Here is a 20330-nt window from a genome sequence, read left to right on the forward strand (position 1 = left end):
CTAGGCTGAGATCCTTGAATTGTGATCATCCCTCACCACACATACAAACGCATCACACAATCCCAACACACAATCACCCAGGCCAACTCCAAGATTCTTCTCGTGTTATATGCCTTATCTGGAATGTTCTCCCATCTTATCTCTTCCATGCAGATTCTGTCTATTCCTCTGCTCCTGCTTAATGTGTTTCACTCCTTTTGGGACGACTCGCCTAACAACTCCAACCTGAGTTTCCCCAAAGCTGGGGGAGCTGATTCTCCTGGAATAAAGGTCAAGTAAAAGAGCAGTTATTAGAAGAAATAGTGCAAATAGTGCTCTGTATCCCTGTTACTATTCCCTCTAACTTCCAGGGAACGGAAAGATGAGCAGTTAAAAAGGCCATTTCATAGGAGAATGAGGGTGTGAGACATCCTAACTATCCTATCACGGCAATGGACACCACATCAGCAGCACCAAACACAGGAAAACCAGACAGGAGTATCTAATTAACACTTTGGAAATAGATCTTTAGGAAAATGGGTGACATGGAAATGGCAGTATGGATTTCCTAACTGCATTGCCCGCTTGAACTATAGGGAAGGTTTCAACCAAGATGGTTAAGGGCAATTCAACTAGAATGGGCATAACAATGGAAGAACTAATCCATCTACAAAATTACCTAACATCCCAAAGGGATAGGCAAGCCTATATTACCCAGAGGAAACACCTGCTCAACTGTTTTCCATGCCTTGAAATTTTCTACCATGTTACAAATTCTGAATGCTTTACAATTAGGAATTTTTTGAACAGGGAATGGAAACATCAAAGGGGTCTAAAGAGATGATCTCTTAATGTATCAAACAGGAACTGAACATTTTAACACGTCATCCTGAAAGTTGAAGGATAGTGACCAGAAGCCATTAGGAGAAAGATTTTGATTCACTATGAAGGGGGACTTTGCAAAACAAAGTAATTTCCAGTGGGAATATTCTGGACAGTTTCTAAAAAGAGAGAATAGTTTTGGATTAGTGAGATAATCTATAAGGTACATTTTATTTTTGAGATTGTGTGATTTGTGACACGACGAACCTTCCTGCTGGTGAGAAAGAAATAGAAGCCCTCCCTCCCCTCTTAGCTAGAGTGTGATTTGGACCACAACTGTCAGAGTCACCTTAAGTGGTTATTTAAAAATGCAGATTTCTGAGTTCAAACCAAGGGATGCTCTTGAGACTCCCTTGAGAAGGAATCTTAGAATTAGAATTTAAACAAATCCCAAGCAATTCTAATGACATTATGACATTAATGTTTCAGAACGTTCCATTGAGTGTTCACCAATTTAAGTAAGCCTCAGGAGTCATTGCCTGGTTCTAGCAGGGCTTTATCCATCCTTAGTTTCAGACATCACTCTTTGGGGCTTTAGGTTCCCTAGCCTTTTTTGTACTTCAAAGGCCTCTGCTTAAGAGAAAGAGAAAATAAGTACAAACATCTCAGGGCTTCCCAGGTAAGGTAAGAGAGTTTCTACTGGATGTCATTCATTTTCTTCCTGTTTCCCATGAATATAAAAAAATAAGAAAATCTGCAAACAATAGTGCCACACAGAAAACACTTTTTGCTAAAATGACATATTATGTAAGCATCCCAAATGCTATTAATATCTGTGGCTATCTTATGAAATATTCACAGTGTCTATAACTCTGAATAGCAAGTGCATAAAAACATCAAAATGAGCCTTCACGATAATACCCAAGCAAAAATATAGTTGACAGTCTAACTCTCTATATTTTAACAAGAAACCCAGAGATCCCTATAAAAAAATCACTGAATGTGGGCTCAAGTCAAATTTAAAACTTCTTCAAGCTTCTACTGAGACCTGCTACTGCTACTTTTCTTCCTAACACCCTATTTGAATCAAGAATCCCATTATTAAGTCCTAGCTACCTAGAAATGATGACATCCTATATATTCAGACCTCCATCCCTATGCTTACAAATAGAGCAGTTCATGCAAGGCACAATCAACCTTTGTTTTAAGTCACTTCCTAGTGGCCTTGCTTCCTTATCCCTTAGAGCCAGCATGATGGCTTTCATGTAGAAGTGATGGGCTTTCATGCAGAAGTGAATCCACGCTACGAAATGCCTCAAGGATATCAACCCTTCCTTCTTATACTTACAGGAAAGGTATCAAATGCTACAAACCAGTGGAACCTCAAAGTGCACCAAGTCAACAACCACAAACCCCAGTATACAGATAAAGTCCAACCTCCCAGGAGAAATATCTTCTTGGCCATGAGATTCTGCCATGGTGAATTCAAGAGAGAGGCGGTGCGACTCATAGAAAAAGCAATGAATTGAGTGACAGGAAATGGATGTTAGACTGAGTCTGCCACAGATTCACGGAGAAACCTAGGACAGGTCTCTTCCTTTCTCTTGAGTTCACTGCCTCTATCATTAAAATGAAACAGAATTCAACGATCTCTATAATCCCTCTCAGCCCTAAGCTTTTACAGAGTTTGCGTCACCCTTCCATGTTAACTTCTCTAGGATTAAGATATTTTCCTTTGAAGCAAAAAGGCCCATGTGCACATCACATAAGTGAAATGCTCTTGCTTCCTAATTAGGATGTCTAAAAAGAGTCAAATGGTGATGTCAATTTCATGATTATATTTTTCTAAATTTATATTTTTACTTTTCATAAATTTACAAATTTATTACAAATTTATTCATAAATTTACAAATTTATAATTTTTTATAAATTTAAATGTTTTATACTTTTTATACTTTTATATAAATTTATAATAGTTTGTATTTTTAATAGAGCAGGTATTCAGCTACACATCTGCAATGCTTTAGCACTGAATAATGGTAGAATTATGGTCCACAATGGAGCAGCTTGTATGAGCGTTCTCTAGAGAAAAAAAACCAATATGATATACAAAGATATACAGAAAGCAATTCATTATGAGGAACTGACTCACACAATTATGGGGGCTGAGAAGTCCCACAGTCTGCAGTCTGTCAACTGGAGCCCAGGAAGCCAGTGGTGTAGTTCTAGTCCAGACCTTAAGGCCCAAGAACCAGGGGAACCAATGGTGTAAGCCATAGTCCAAGTCTAAAAGCAAGACCCCTGGTGTCTTCAGGCAGGAGAGGATGGATGTCCCAGCTCAAGCAAAGAACTAGTCCACCCTTCTTCCAATAAACTCTTAACAAATTGGATAATGCCTAACCCCATTAGGTTAGGGTGATCTTATTTACTAAGTCAATGGATTCAAATACTAATCTCTTCCTTAAAACATTCTCACAGACACAACCCAGAAATAATTTTTAGCAGCTATATGATTATTCAGCCCTAGTCCAGTTGACATATAAAATTAACAATCATATTACTGTCATTATCTCACTTTTTAGATATGGTATCGCAGAAGGGACACTAAAACTTCCTAAGTTCCTGGCTCATCTGTAAAACAAAGGTAAGAGTGATGCTGAAATTTGGTTCTTGTGGGGATTAAATAAGACAATGCTTTATAACGTTGAATTAAAATCTGTAAAATGTTCAGACCAGCACCATCTGGGTACTCAATTTATTACATATGAATTGCCAATAATAGCTTCATTAGGCAGGGGGAAAAAAAATGACTTTGTGATCAGAAATCTTGTGCTATTTTGAAATATATAGAAAGTTGTTCCATTTTCTCTAAACCAATTATAAATTGAACGACATATTGATTTTTAGGAGGATAGATTTTTAACTAGTCAAAATAATTCCAACTTTTATGTGAAAAAATAAATATTCCAAGAACAAAAGAAAAATTTTAAACTGAAGTATAAAAGGGGGGAATAATCAGATGTTAAACAATGTATAAATACTAGTGTAAATAGCTTGGTGCTGGCGCATGTACAAACAATTCCATGGAGAATACTCAAAGTGAGAATATGATGAAGGTGGAATTTCAGATTAGTAAATAAGCATATCAATGACTTCAATGAGTTACACTGGAACAGGTTGCTAACCATTTGGGGGAAAAATGTCAGACACTTCTTTCCCTAACACCAAATAAATCCCAGATTGGTCAAAGACTTGAATATAAGAAAAAAACAAATTAAGTCATAAAAACATTAGTAAAAGCCACAAAAAAATTGTACTCCAAATCCAAGTGTTTGGAAGTCCTTTCCAAAGAAAACAAAAAACCCAGAATTATAAAATAAATTATTCATTAGATAAAGAAAAGATTGACTACATAAATACTAAAAAAGCTTGTAAAAAAAATAAACTGAAAAGAAAATGTCATATGGGTAAAATCATGTAATTTAAATGACAATGAACTAATATCCTTAGATTATAAAGAAATACCATAAATCAAAGAAATGATAAATTAAAAGGGCATACATAGGTAGCATAAAGAAAAGGAAATAAAAACAGCTTTTAGACATTTAAAGATGTTCAAATTTACTTTAAAGAAGCATATATTTAATTATTAATACAGGATCATTTTAACCTATTGAATTGTCAAAAGTAAAAATTTCAAAAATACATTTTGCTGGCCAAGGTATGAGTAGTCATTCTCTTTTGTTGTTTGGGAAACATAATTTAGTATACTCTCTTCACAGAGTAATGTAATACTATGTATCAACATTTAAAATTCACAAGGCTTTGATGAAGCAGTTCCTCCTCTAGGAATTTATTCTGCACATACACTTGACATGGATAAGCAATGTCTATAACAGCAAGGTACTAGAAACAGCCTAAAAGTGTATTGCTAAGGGTTCATTATAAATTATGGTACACCCACATAATGGAATACCATACAACCACTAAAAATGACAGATACAAAAAAAAATTAGATAGATATAGGTATAAAATGAATGCTGTTTTAATCTATGAATAATCAGGAAAACATCAACTATCTCTAGATAGTTCAGCCAGAGAAAATGTGGATAGGGCTAAAGGGGGCAGAAGGAAGAAGAAGGTATATCCCAAATATTTGGAAATTGTTAGGTGTCAGAAGGACTAGAGTAACCAAGGAAACAAAGGAATGTTGCCCAATGATCAGAAATCTGCTACCACCTTTGGGCAGGAGCCCATGGACCTTCATGGGGCACTGAAGTGCTGAGGGTACTTTGAGTATAACTGAGCAGAAGGAGCCTGTTACCACTGCTCCCAGCCTCACCAGAGTCATTGTCATGGAGGTGGCTGGAACTCCTGCCATTGCAAACCCACTACCACTTTGGGATCATCAACATTTCTTGAACCCACAGACACCTGCAGTTACTTGCTGCATCATGCCATTGCCACCTTCCAATGCCATTAACAGAATCATATGAAGAAAAAAAAAAAAAAACTTCCCTCTTCCTTTAGCCTCCTAATCTCCTTCCTCCTCTTTGAGGACTATAACTAGAAACCAGCTAAGAAGGGAACCTGTAGAGTGTAGTTGTGGGCCTTCAAGTCCTGTGTGATCAAGAAGACAACAGGCAGTATTTGGTACAATTTCCAAAAGACAATAGAAAATATATGAAGATCAAGGTAGAATCTCCATACTGTTTTCCATAATGATGTACCACTTTATGTTTGTACCAGCAATGCTTAAGAGTTCTCCTTTCTCCCCAACCCTCTCAACATGCATCTCTTGTTGTTTTAGTAATGGCCACTGTAACAGGAGCAGGGTAACATATCTTTGTGGTTTTGATTTGCATTTTCCTGATGATTACTGATGATTTCATTTACTTGTTGGCCATTTGTAGGTCTTCTTTGGAAAAATGTCTATTCAGGTCATTTGTCCATTTTGTAATGAAATTTAATTTATTTTTGCTATTAATGTGCATGAGTTACTTATATATTAGAATATTATTGCATTATCAAATATGTTTGCAAATGTTTCCTCTAATCATAGGATGTCTTTTCAGTTTGTTGATGATTTCTCTTCTCTGCAGAACAAAGATTCCTCAAAAAATTAAAAATGAATTACCATATGATCCATCCAATCCTACATCTGAGTATATATCCACAAGAAATGAAATTGCTATCTCAAAGAGATATATGTAACCCCCCCATACTCATTGCAACATTATCTATAATAGCCAAAACATGGAAACAAACCAGGTATTCATTGGCAGACAAATGGGTAAAGAAAATGTGGTATATATAAATAACAGAATATTTACCCCCCAAAAAAGAAAAAACAACCTGCCTTTGTAAAAACATAGATGGACCTTGAGGGCATTACGCTAAGTGGAATAAGTCAGGGAGAGGCAAATACTATATGATCTCATGTAAATGTGGTAGGTAAAAAAGCCAAACTCAGAGAAGCAGGGAGTAAGTAAAACTCTGGTTCCCAATCATTGGGGAGTTTGGGAAATGAGGAGATGTTGGTCAAAGGGTACAAACTTCCAGTTGTAAGAGGAACATGTTCTGGGCATCTCATGGGCAGTATGATGATTACAGTTAATAATACTATATTGTGAAAGGAGGCAAAATGGCAGAGGATAATGGACTAAAATGACATCAAGTCATAGGAGTTCAGCTAGATAGTTATCAAACCATTCTGAACACCTATGAACTCAACAGGAGATGGAGGAGAAGAAGAACATTCTAGGAACAGAAAACTGACCACTTTCTGAACTGTGGGACGAGCCGAAAAGTGAATCCGAAGCAATGGGAAGATACAAGGTAGGGGGAGGGGCCAGCTCCCAGCAAGTGATAGAGCAGCAGAGCACAAAATCAGAACTATTAGAAGTCTACTCCACTGAGGGACATTGCTCCAGAGGCTAAGCAGGGGTGGAGCCCTCGCAGAGACAGTGTGGTCTCAGAACCCATGGGGCCACTGAAAGATCGGGGGTGTCTGAGTGTGCCAGAGATCTCAGGTACTGGAGCAGGGAAGCTGGCCACAGAGATGGAGCTGAGGAGTGAGCTGAGTGAGCTGAGGAGTGAGCTCTTAGCTCGGGGTTACCTTAAACCGTGATCCACAACATAGTCGGTCACTGCTCTTTGAGCAGGAACCCCACAAGTGGCAGATTCAGGGAGACATACCTTCCTCCTACAGAAGCAGGAATCTGCTAAGTTTGGAGAGATGTGCACCAAAGACAGAAATGCTCAGTCACAGACCTGGTGAGTCCAGAGCACGGCTGGAGACCAGGGAGAGGGGAGTGATTGAGCGTTTTTCTCCGAGGACACACTGAGGAGTGTAGCCCCAGGCTCTCAGATCCTCCAGGCTGGATTTTGGGAGGCTGCCATTTTCATTCATGTCCTCCAGAGCTCTACAAAAAGCATATTCATGGAACAAAAGCTCCTGAAAGTGAACCCCAGCAGATTACTCAGTCCGGCCCCCTGCAATGGCAGTGCAATACTGCCTCGGGCAAAGGCATTTGAGAATCACTACAACAGGCCCCTCCCCAAGAAGATCAGCAAGAACATCCAGCCACGACCTAGCTCACCAATCAAGGAGAAGAGTGAAACTCCAGAGACAGGGGAAAGCAATGCATGAAATTCATGGCTTTCTCCCCATGATTCTTTAGTCTTGCAAAATTAAATTAAATTTTTTAACTTTATTTTTTTCTTATTCTAATTTTTTTAACTTTTCCCCTTTCCTTTTTTTAACTACTTTATCTTAACAATACTTTTCAAAAAAATATTTTTAAACCTTCATTATTATAGTCATATTTTATCCCTCATTGTATTTAATCTTATTTTTGTTATACATATAGGTATTTTTAAAATTTGGGGGTACAATTTCTTTTTTATTTTGGGGTACAATTTCTTCTAATAGATCAAAATATACCTTAAATCTAGCACAGGGCTTTGGTCTAGTCTCCAGCCTGAGGACATTTTCTCCCTTTTTTTTTCTTCTTTCTTTTTTCAACTAACTTATCAGTTCATTTTTAGAATTTTTTTCTAATTTTCATCTTTACAGTCATATTCCATACCTTCATCACGTTTACCCTTATTTGTGTGTGTGTGTGTGTGCGCACGTGTGTGATATATATATATATATATATATATATATATGTATATAAGTTTTTCTTTCTTTAAAATTTTGGGAGGTAGTTTCCTCTAAGACACCAAAATACATTCAAAATCAAGTGGGTGGCTCTGATCTATTCACCAGTATATATAATATGTATGTGTATGTATGTATGTTTGTGTGTGTGTGTGTGTGTGTGTATAATATATAGAGAAAGGGGGTAAAAAGAAATTAAATATATATCTATAACAGAAATTAAATTTAAAATATATATATATTTTTAATTTACTTTCTTTTTATCCCCTTTTTTCTCCACCACCCGCCCTGGTTTGGGGTCTCTTCAGATTTGGTTAGCATACATTTTTCTGAGGACTTTGCCACCCTTTTAGTATTTTATTCTCTCATTCATATATTCTTATCTGGATAAAATGGCAAGGCAGAAAAACTCACCACAAAAAAAAAAAAAAAAAAAGAACAAGAAACAGTATTGTCGGCTAGGGACCTAAAAAATACAGACATTGATAATATTTCAAATCTAGAGTTCAGAATGACGATTCCCAAGGTGCTAGCTGGGCTTGAAAAAGGCATGGGGGATATTAGAGAAACCCTGCCTAGAGAAATAAAATCCCTTTCTGGATAAATAAAAGAACTAAAATCTAACCAAGCTAAAATTGAAAAAAGGTATTAATGAGGTGCAATCAAGAATGGAGACTCTTGGGGCACCTGGGTGGCTCAGTGGGTTAAGCCGCTGCCTTCGGCTCAGGTCATGATCTCAGGGTCCTGGGATCGAGTCCGCATCGGGCTTTCTGCTCAGCAGGGTCAGCAGGGGGCCTGCTTCCCTTCCTCTCTCTCTGCCCACCTCTCTGCCTACTTCTGACCTCTCTCTGTCAAATAAATAAATAAAATCTTAAAAAAAAAAAAAAGAATGGAGACTCTTACTGCTAGGATAAATGAGACAGAAGGAATAATTAGTGATAAAGCAGACCAAATGATGGGGAATAAAGAAGCTGAACAAAAGAGAGACAAACAACTACTAGACCAGGAGGGCAGAATTCGAAAGATAAGTGATACCATAGTACCAAACAATATTAGAATAATTGGGATTCCAGAAGAAGAAGAAAGAGAAAGGGGGGCAGAAGGTATATTGGAGCAAATTATAATAGAGAATTACCCTAATATGGCAAAGGGAACAAGCATCAAAATCCAGGAAGCATAGAGAACCTCCTTCAAAGTAAAAAAAAAAAAAGGTCCATACTCCATCATCTAAGAGTAAAACTTATTAATCTTGGGACAAGAAGTCTGTAACATACAATAGTAGAAATATTAGATTGGCAGCAGACTTAACCACAGAGACCTGGCAGGCCAGAAAGAACTGGCATGATATATTCAGAGCACTAAATGAGAAAAATATGTAGCCAAGAATACTCTATCCCGCTAGGCTATCGTTAAAAATAGAATGTCCTGGGGTGGCAATCCTGATATCAGACCAATCAGACTATAAACCAAAGACTATATTAAGAGATGAAGAAGGGGACTATATCATACTCAAAGGGTCTGTCCAACAAGAAGATCTAACAATTTTAAATATTAATGCCCCTAACATGCGAGGAGCCAACTATATAAACCAATTAATCATGAAATCAAAGAAACACATTGACAATAATACATAATAGTAGGGGACTTTAATACCCCCTTCACTGAAATGGACAGATCATCCAAGCAACAGATCAATGAGGAATTAAAGGCCTTAAAGGACACACTGGAGTAGATGGACATCACAGATATATACAGAACATTCCATCCCAAAGCAACAGAATACACATTCTTCTTTAGTGCACATGGAACATTTTCCAGGATAGATCACATCCTGGATTACAAATCAGGACTCCACCAGTACAGAAAGATTGGGATCACCCCTGCATATTTTCAGACCACAATGCTCTGAAGCTAGAACTCAATTACATGAGGAAAGTTGGAAAGAACTCAAATACCTGGAGGTTAAAGAGCATCCTACTAAAGAATGAATGGGTCAACCAGAAAATTAAAGAATTGAAAAAAATCATGGAAACAAATGATAATGAAAACACAACTGTTCAAAATATGCAGGACACAGCAAGACAGTCCTGAGAGGAAAGTACATAGCGATACAAACCTTTCTCAAGAAACAAGAAAGGTCTGAAGTATACAACCTAAACCTACACCTAAAGGAGCTAGAGAAAGAACAGCAAAGAAAGTCTAAACCCTGCAGAAGAAATCATAAAGATCAAAGCATAAATCAATGAAATAGAAACCAAAAGAACAATTAACAAATCAAAGACTAGTAGCTGGTTCTTTGAAAGAATTAATAAGATTAATAAAGCCCTGGCCAAGTTTATCAAAAAGAAAAGAGAAAGGGCCCAAATAAATAAAATCATGAATGAAAGAGGAGAGATCATAGCCAAAACCAAAGAAATACAAACAATTATAAGAACATATTATGAGCAACTATATGCCAGCAAATTGGACAATCTGGAAGAAATGGATGCATTCCTAGAGACATAAAAATGACCAAAACTGAACCAGAAGAAATAGAACTGAACAGACCCATAACGAGTAAGGAGATTGAAGCAGTCATCAAAAATCTCCCCACAAACAAGAGCCCAGGTCCAGAGGGCTTCCCAGCTTCCCAGGGAAGCTTCCCAAAGCTTCCCTTCCCAGAGGGCTTTAAATGTTCCCTACCAAACATTTAAAGAAGACTTAATACCTATTCTTCTGAAACTGTTCCAAAAAAGTAGAAATGGAGGGAAAACTTCCAAACTCATTTTCTGAGGCCAGCATTACCTTGATTCAAAACCAGACAAAGACCCCATCAAAAAAGAGAATTATAGACCAATATCCTTGACGAAAAGAGATATGAAAATTCTCACCAAAATACTAGCCAAAGGATCCAACAGTACATTAAAAGAATTATTCACCACGATGAAGTGGGATTTATTCCTGGGCTGCAAGGTTGGTTCGACATCTGCAAAACAATCAATGTGATACAATACATGAATAAAAGAAAGAACAAGAACCATATCTCTCAATAGATGCTTAAAAAGCATTCGACAAAGTACAGCATCCTTTCTTGATCCAAACTCTTCAAAGCGTAGGGATAAAGGGTTCATTCCTCAATATCATCAAAGCCATCTATGAAAAACCCACAGTGAATATCATTCTCAAAGGGGAAAAACTGAGAGCTTTTCCCCTAAGATCAGGAACACAGCAGGGATTTTCACTATCACCACTGCTATTCAACATGGTACTAGAAGTCTTAACCTCATCAATCAGACAACAAAAAGAAATAAAAGGCATCTGAATCAGCAAAGAAGAAGTCCAACTCTCACTCTTTGCAGGTGATATGATACATTATGTGGAGAACCCAAAAGACTCTACTCCCAAAACTACTAGAACTTGTACAGGAATTCAATAAAGTTTCAAGCTATAGAATCAATGCACAGAAATCAGTTGCATTTCTATATACCAACAGCAAGACAGAAGAAAGAAATTAAGGGGTTGATCCCATTTACAACTGCACCCAAAATCATAAGATACCGAGGAATAAACCTAACCAAAGAGGCAAAGAATCTGTATTCAGAAAACTATAAACTACTCATGAAAGAAATTGAGACATAAAGAAATGGAAAAGTGTTCCATGCTCATGGATTGGAAGAACAAATATTGTGAAAATGTCTACACATTTAATGAAATCCCTATCAAAATACCATCAATTTTTTCAAAGAAATGGAACAAATAATCCTAAAATTTATACTTTTTATGGAATCAGAAAAGACCCTGAATACCCAGAGGAATGTTGAAAAAGAAAGCCAAAGTTGGTGGCGTCCCAATTCCAGACTTCAAGCTCTATTACAAAGTTATCATCACCAAGACAGTATGGGACTGGCACAAAAACAGACACATAGATCAATGGAACAAAATAGAGAGCCCAGACATAGACCCTCAACTCTGTGGTCAACTAATCTTCAACAAAGCAGAAAAGAATGTCCAATGGAAAAAACACAGTCTCTTCAACAAATGGTGTTGGGAAAATCGGACAGCCACAGGCAGAAGAATGAAACTGGACCATTTCCTTACACCACACACAAAAATAGACTCAAAATGGATGAAGGACCTCAATGTAAGAAAGGAATCCATCAAAATCCTTAAGAGGCAGCAACCTCTTCAACCTCAGCCATAGCAACTTCTTCCTAGAAGCATTGCCAAAGGCAAAGGAAGCAAGGGCACAAATGAACTCTTGGGACTTCATCAAAATCAAAAGCTTTTGCACAGCAAAAGACAACTGACAGAATGGGAGAAGATATTGACAAATGACATATCAGATAAAGGGCTAGTATCCAAAATCTATAAAGAATTTATCAAACTCAACACCCAAAGGATAAATAATCCAATCAAGAAATGGGCAGAGGACATAAACAGACATTTCTGCAAAGAAGACATCCAGATGACCAACAGACACACAAAAACTGCTCAACATCACTCGGCATCAGGGAAATAATCAAAACCACAATGAGATACCACCTCATACCAGTCAGAATAGCTTAAATTAACAAGTCAGAAAATGACAGATATTGGAGAGGATACGAAGAAAGGGGAACCCTCCTACACTGTTGGTGGAAATGGAAGCTGGTGCAGCCACTCTGGAAAACAGCATGGAGGTTCCTCAAAAAGTTGAAAATAGAGATGCCCTATGACCCAGCAATCACACTACTGGGTATTTACCCTAAAGATACAAATGCAGTGACCCAAAGGGGCACATGAAACTGAATTTTTTTTTTAATCAGCAATGTCCACAACAGCTAGCTAAACTATGGAAAGAACCTAGATGTCCATCAATAGATGAATAGATAAAGAAGATGTGGAGATATATGTATGTATGTATATATATATACATACATACATATATGTGTATATATATATATACATATATATACATATGTATGTATGTATATATATATATATATACATACACAATGGAATACTATGCAGGCTTAAAAGAAATGAAATCTTGCCATTTGCAACATGAATGGAACTAGAGAGTATTTTGCTGAGCAATATAAGTCAATCAGAGAAAGACAATTATCATATGATGTCCCTGATATGATGAGGAATTTGAGAGGGAGAGTCAAGGGTTTGCAGGGGTAGGAAAGGAAAAAAAATGAAACAAGATGGGATTGGGAGGGAGACAAACCACAAGAGATTCTTAATCTCAGGAAACAAACTGAGGGTTGCTGTGTAGAGGGGAGTATGGAGAGGGTGGTTGGGTTATGGACATTGAGGAGGGTATGTGCTATGGTGAGTGCTGTGAAATGTGTAAGCCTGATTATTCACAGACCTGTACCCCTGGGGCAAATAATACATGTTAGTAAAAATAAATAATAAAAAAGGGGAAAAAATAGTATATTGCTATGAGAGTAGATTTAAATGCTCTCACAATAACAACAACAAAATGGTAACTATGTGAGGTGAAAGATGTATTAACTAATCTTATTGTGTTCAACATTTCACAATAAAATCACACAGTATACACTAAACTTATAAAATGTTGTATGACAATTACATAGCCAGATTCCCCCCCCCCTTTTTTTAAGTCTGTATGTGTGAAGAGGGTGAGTGTATGTTTCTATGTAAAGAGGACAAAACAGGGTGCCCGGGCAGCTCAGTTGGTTGAGCCATCAACTGCCTTCAGCTCAGGTCATGATCCTGGAGTCCTGAATGCAGTCCCGCACCGGGCTCCCCACTCTGTGGAGAAGTCTGCTTCTCCCTCTGACCTTCTACCCTCTCGTGCTCTCTCGCCCTCTCTCTCAAATAAATAAATAAAATCTTTAAAAAAAATTTAAAAAGAGAGAGAGAGAGAGAGAGAACAAAACATGAGAATCTCAAAACAGGAGTTGTTTCCTAATTGGAATTGAAATTGAGGAAACAAAGTTACAGGTGAGACAAAAACTTTTCTTTCGATTCACTATTTATTCTTTTGTACCATATACATGAATTCCTTAAAAGAGAGAACTATGTCTCCCAAAAACCAACGACTGCCATGATAAGTCATAAAATACACTCTCTCCCTTCAGATTTTTTTTTTCACTTAAAAATATTGTCTTTTAATTTAGGATTTCTAAAAACAAACAAACAAAAGAAACATACCAAAACAAAACTTAAAGCACAGAACTTCTTTACCCTTCTCAAAAAAAAAAGTCATGGGATAAAATGCATCAAAACATGTGCTGTTGCCCTTCCAAATTACAAAAAGTGTTATCTTCCTTGCGTAGGGGAAGAAAATTTTCCCTTCTTTCCTTCTAGGTTCTTTGGCTGCCTAATAAATTAAAATGACACAAACCAGATTAATAGGAGAAAAACACATTTAATTTTGTACATTTGGGAGTCTCCAAAATATGAGGCTCAAAGAATTGAGCCAAGCAGGCAGCTTTTATACTTTTTAGGCAAAGAAACAATAAATTTGTGAAGAACTGACGAGACCAAGAGTTCAGGCTTGGGGTAGTAAATTAGTGAGGAAATAACAAGGTTTGATTGTACAGCCTTCTCAGCCTTGAATTCCCTCTCCCTGGTGTTAAGGATGCTTTCCAATCTCCTGGTAAAGGGAGATTACCTTCACAGATTTGAGATTTATTTCCTGCTTTCACAGGGATAAGGGAGGATCAGAGGGTCCTTCCTGCATCCGTTTTTTTCCCAAGTAACTTTAATTCAAAATAATCACTATGCCAAAGTGGCACATTCTAGGGTGGCATTTGTGGCTCCCCTTCAGGAAAGAAGGACTATATTTGAAAAAGGGAGCTTTTAAAGCAGTTCGCATTTTATTTATTATTTTTATTTTGTCTTCTCTTTTTTTTTTTTTTTTTTTTTTTTTTTTTTTTTTTTGGAGAGCCAGTGAACATGGGAGAAAGGGTGGGGGACCGGCAGAGGGAACGGGAGAGAGAGAATCTTAAGCAGGCTCCACACTCAACTCAGAGCCCAATTCAGGGCTCGATTCACAACCCTGAGATTACCACCTGAGCCAAAATCAAGAGTTAGATGCCTAACCTGACTGAGACACCCAGATGCCCCTGCAGTTTGTATCTTAACAAACCATGAGAGACTGTGGACTCTGAGAAACAAACTGAGGGTTTTGGAGAGAGGTGGGGTAGGGGGTGGGTGAGCCTGGTGTTGGGTATTAAGGACGGCATGTATTACATGGAGCCTTGGATGTGTTGCATAAACAATGAATTCTGGAACACTGAAAAACAATTATATATATATATATATATATATATATATATATATATATATATTTTTTTTTTTTTTTTTTTTTTTTTTAAAGCCTCTTTCCGGGTGCCTGGGTGGCTCAGTGCGTTAAGCCTCTGCCTTCGGCTCAGGTCATGATCTCAGGGTCCTGGCATCGAGTCCCGCATCGGGCTCTCTGCTTGGCAGGGAGCCTGCTTCCTCCCCTCTCTCTGCCTGCCTCTCTGCCGACTTGTGATCTCTCTCTGTCAAATAAATAAATAAAATCTTTTTTAAAAAAGCCTCTTTCCTCCTTTTTTTCTTTCAGTCTCAGGCAAGTATGGGCAGAGTTTTAGTTACACTGCAGACTGTTTACATTTCAAAGACATGGTAAAATCGGCATCTTCAAGAAACAGAGAAAGATGCAAGTTTCTTCCTTGGAGTTTTGGGGTGTATTTTTCTATTATCAATAGTCTAGAGAAATTAGCATTTAAATGTTTCCTTCTTTTTCTTAAGTGCAGGACAATTGTACTTCCAACGTCCTGATCTTTACAATACCTGTAAATGTATGGAGGCAAATAGGAAAGGGTCTGCGTGGACGTTGTGTTGCTCTCAGAGTTATGCTTTTGTTTCTCCAAAGATTCAAGTTGCAAATCAAGAATTGTTGATTTTAACTTTTTTCTCTTGCATTCCTGGTAAGCTCTCGTTTAAAAAAAAAAAAAATTGTTCACAGCTTTCATTAGAATGCTGCGAGGTTGACTAGCTCACCCACCCACACTATTTTGAATTTGCCTTTTTCTATCAGGGAGAAATTTTTCTGCTATGGAGGAAATTTAAAGATTTCAATGTTCTGGAGCTTCAGGGTTTACTGCAGTGTGCCTTTATAAAATCTGTATAAAGCATCCAAAAAACGTCCTAGGATACTCTCCTTTCCTAGTGCACAATTCAACCTTAGACCAATACGCCTTTTTATTTTATTTTTTTTAAGAGAGAGTGCACGTGTGCACGTATGCAAGAAGGTGGGGAGCACAGGGAGAGAGAGCATCTTAAGCAGGCTCTATACCCAGCACAGAGTCTGACATGGGACTCTATCTCACAACCCCAAGATCATAACCTGAGTCAAAATCAGGAGTCGGATGCTCAACCAACCAAGCCACCCAGGTGCCCTGACCAATTCACTTTATAGGGAAAGACACTACTATGGCTTCTATCAACCCCTGAACACTGTCCTATAGCTGATCTGTATCCCAAATAATTTGTAGGAGGGCCATTTGTTTCCTGTGTGTAGGGAAGGAAGTTATGAATGGACTCTATTTTTAATTCTTTCCTAAATTTGGTAGGATCTTTTGAAAGTAGAGGTAAAGGGCTTTAAATTTTTAAAAATCTGTGCTGTCTTGGGCACAGGAATTCTTTGGGGGGGGGGGCGGTGAGGATACATCTGCAAAGGACATTGCCTGGGAAGGCCTGAAGCTGGCAGAGCCTGATTACAGAGCCCTGGAAAGCAGGAACAGTGAAGTGAACCTCACTGCCCCACCCTCGTGATTCTGCTAAATTCACTTCCTGGCTGTCCGTGTGTACACGAATAACCTGTAGACCCTATGCCTAGAGATAAGGACGGACTAAAGATAGGGACGGAGAGCTCTCTGTAAGTTGTATAGGGGAAGGGAGTTAAAACAGGTAGCATGCTTAGAAAAAGCAGGGTGTTTAAGGGATTTTCTGAGAAAGGTAGAAGAGTTTGGGAGCTACAAGAATCTGGTGAGGAGATGGGGCTGGATTTTACGAAAGAGACGTTATATCAGATGTGGACTTCAGTTTTTGTTCTAAGTCTAACTTCAGATCTTCCATCTTATTAAAAGGGTTCTTTATGGCTAGCCATTATATCCCTTGTGTCTTCCTTTCAATTTGATCTTCCATAGGTACCAATAAGGCAATTCTTTAAGATGAAGAGTCTCTAAAAAAATTTCATTCGAATATACCAATCAAAGCATCCACCATTTGACTATTAATAAGTAGGATCTTAACATTAATCTCAGCAATGACTCAAACCAAAAACTTTTTATGACTTAATCACAGACACAAGAAGTGTCCCAAAGGAGCATGCAAAAGATGCAGCCCTCAGAAGATCCAGAAAGTTCACTCCCAGAGTTAGCTTAAGAGAGTGAAAATCTTTATTGTCATAGGTTGTAACAATGGTATAGTGTAAAGCATATCTCTGGTCTCCCATGGGAATGTGAGATGCCTCCACTCACACACTTGCTAATCTGAGACACTGAGTAGGCAAATGGGACTTCTCCAGGACTAACAAAACAACACAGGTTGAGATGACAAAGAACTGCTATAGACCAGGACCCCTTACAACAAATTCCCCTGAAAGCTGGCAAGATTGGACAGAAGATGGCTGCTTGTGATTTCATGTCTCAGAACTTAGTCTATTTAACTGGCTACCAAATGCCCACTGATATGCATCTTCTGGCTGGCAGACACAGAGACAACATTCTCACTGGTCACGAAGCCCAGCTCTAAGCACATAGCAAAATGAAGACCCAAAGAAAAACTATGACCTTTCAGGAGGAAAGGAATCAATAGAAAACAAGAGTACACATAACAAATCTTTACCAGAGTCACTATACTCAAGGGACTAATGCATACTAATATTTTCTCCTGGTAATCTAAATGTAGAACAGGAAAAGGACTCTCCCACAGGGGTAGAGCATTTGACTGCAGGAAAAGGACTCTCCCTGCTCTCACTTCCACCAGATCCAGTAGGCAGAGATCCCGAGGCTGATGTGGTAAGAATTCTCTCCTTGCGCCAGCTCTTGTCAGAGGTGCCAGCATCTCTCAGCTGTGGCTGCCCCAGAGCAAGCAATGTGCAGAGCCGCACTTTGGGTGCCAGAACTGCAGAAAAGGAAATATTTTCCCTTCCTCCCTTCTAGGCTCCTTGGCCGGTCTAATAATTAAATCGACATAAGAAAGATTAACAGGAAAAAATTTAATTTCTACACATCGAATCCCAAAGATATGAGGCTCAAAGAAATGACCAGAGCAGGAAGCTTTTAGATCTTTTTGACAAAATCTGTGAAGAACTGACAAGACTAAGAGTTTGAGCTTAGAGTAAATAAATGAGGAAGTCAGTAGGTTTGTTTAGACAACCTTCTCAGCCTTGAACTCCCCATCTCTGATATTAAGGATGCCTTCCAACCTCCTGGTATAAGAAGGACACCTTCACGTATGGGAGATTTATTTCCCACCATCAGGGACAGAAAGAAGGGTCAGAGTATCCTTGCCTGGGTTATTTCTCAAGTAACTTTATTTGAAATAATCAATATGCCAAAGTAGCATGATCTGGTGGGATATTCTGTTCACTTTACTTGAACTCTGCAATCGCAATAGAAACTATTTTGTTTTTCACATGTATAAAATGAAAGGCAGGAAAAGGAACAGACTTGCCTCAAGTGACTCAGCCAATACATTGTAGAGTTGGGAGTTTGGACACGGGTTGCCCGTTCCAAAGCCTCTACAACGTTCAGTTTATTAAACTGCCTTTTTTCCATTCTGTCCAAATCCTTTCACTGGCTTGGATTTTGCAATACCAAATACTGTCTGAAATAAGAGTCCCACTGGTTAGAGCTTAACGACATCATCGTTGGAAGAAGACTTTTACCTTAGACTTGTATTTGTATGGCCTTGCTTAACTACATACTAGTAATAATAATCACTATCATATCAGAAGTGAAGGGACCTCTCACCACCACCTCTCACTCATGACTGAGTCCTAATTATGTGCTGGGAATCATACTAGACACTCTAGACATACTGTCTTCTTTAAGCAGAGCATTACATAGTAGTCCCATTGGCCTTGGTGTTATAGACTGATCGATGCCCCCGCAACAAACTCAGATAATGAAGTCTAAACCCCTAATACCATAGAATGTGACTGTATTTGGAGATAAAGCCTTTGCAGGGATAATTAAGATTCACTGGCGTCCTATGAGTGTCAAGTAACTTGGTGACAATTTTTTCTTTTTCTTTCTTTCTTTTTTAACTGTTTATTTTCCAACAACTTTATTTCCATTTTGTTTGCCTTTGTGGAACAGCAGCTTGAGACCACTCAGTGGTTGCTGCGACCCACTGAGTGGCCTGAGTGGTGGGAGCTGCTGACCAGACTTCGGTGGCCAGTCTTTAGTAGGGAACTGCTCAACAGGCACCAAGGGCACCTGCCCGCCTTCAGACCAGTCTGCGACTTTAACCGTGAACTCAGGAGCAGACGCCGTCCATTCACCCTGAAATTCCTCCTTCTTGGTCACAACCTTTTCAGCAGCGGTCTGCTCTTCTTTTCAATCTCTTCGGGATCTCTGTAGAAGCACATATCAGGCATGACCTCCTGTGGGCGCTCACAGGAAACGGTGCCACGCATGGGCAGAACTTCCCTGACCAGCATCTACCACAACAGACCCGCTGAGTGAGGTCCCTTGTTGTTGCAATGGAAGGCAATGCCCACAGAGCACAGAGGAGGGTCTGTGTTACACAGAGCTATGGTAGGCAGGTTGACATGAGATGCCTCTGTGAGAGGCTGGTAATCAGCTCTGGGATCAGTAACCACGAGTAGTCTGGGCTCCCAGAAGGCTGCCTGGATCCGGTTAGCGAACATTCCAGGAGTGAAGCGGCCGGCCACAGCAGTGGCTCCAGGAGCAGCAGCAAACTTCAGCCCAGCCTGCTGGCCAGTATTCCTGGACTATATGACACCAACATCAGCTCGGTTTTCAATGGCAACAATGGCATGAGCTGCCAGCAGAAGCTTCTCCCAGGTTCTCTGCAGATTTATGTTGTAGATACCATGACTATTCCATTTTAGAAGTCAAGGTTGGTGCCACCTAAATGGGTTCCTGCTGCAAGGAATTCGAGGACATCCTCCTCCTTCATTTGCAGGACATCAAGGGCTCTGGACATTGTCAAAGTTTCCCCTCAAGTCACAACGGGTATGCAAAACAATGCCGGATGGACCCTTCCCTGGATAGCATGGAAAAAGTATTTTTTCTTCTTTTTTTCATTGCATATATTTATTTTAGTTTTGTTAATTTCAAATATTCATTGACCTCTTGGTGTCACTTGCTGTCAATATAACTGGTGTCCTTATAAGAAGGGACAGACA

The 20330-nt window shown here is 38.8% G+C and overlaps 1 pseudogene; it reads right to left on the reverse strand.

Annotated features, from left to right (window-relative positions):
• Positions 1–2824: 2824 nt before the first annotated feature.
• Positions 2825–20128, reverse strand: LOC101673250 (annotated as a pseudogene).
• Between the last annotated feature and the right edge of the window lie 202 nt (positions 20129–20330).

Source organism: Mustela putorius, unplaced genomic scaffold (genome assembly GCF_011764305.1).
Source record: "Mustela putorius furo isolate JIRA1106 unplaced genomic scaffold, ASM1176430v1.1 tig00003962_pilon_pilon_pilon, whole genome shotgun sequence".
Lineage (NCBI taxonomy): Eukaryota > Metazoa > Chordata > Mammalia > Carnivora > Mustelidae > Mustela > Mustela putorius.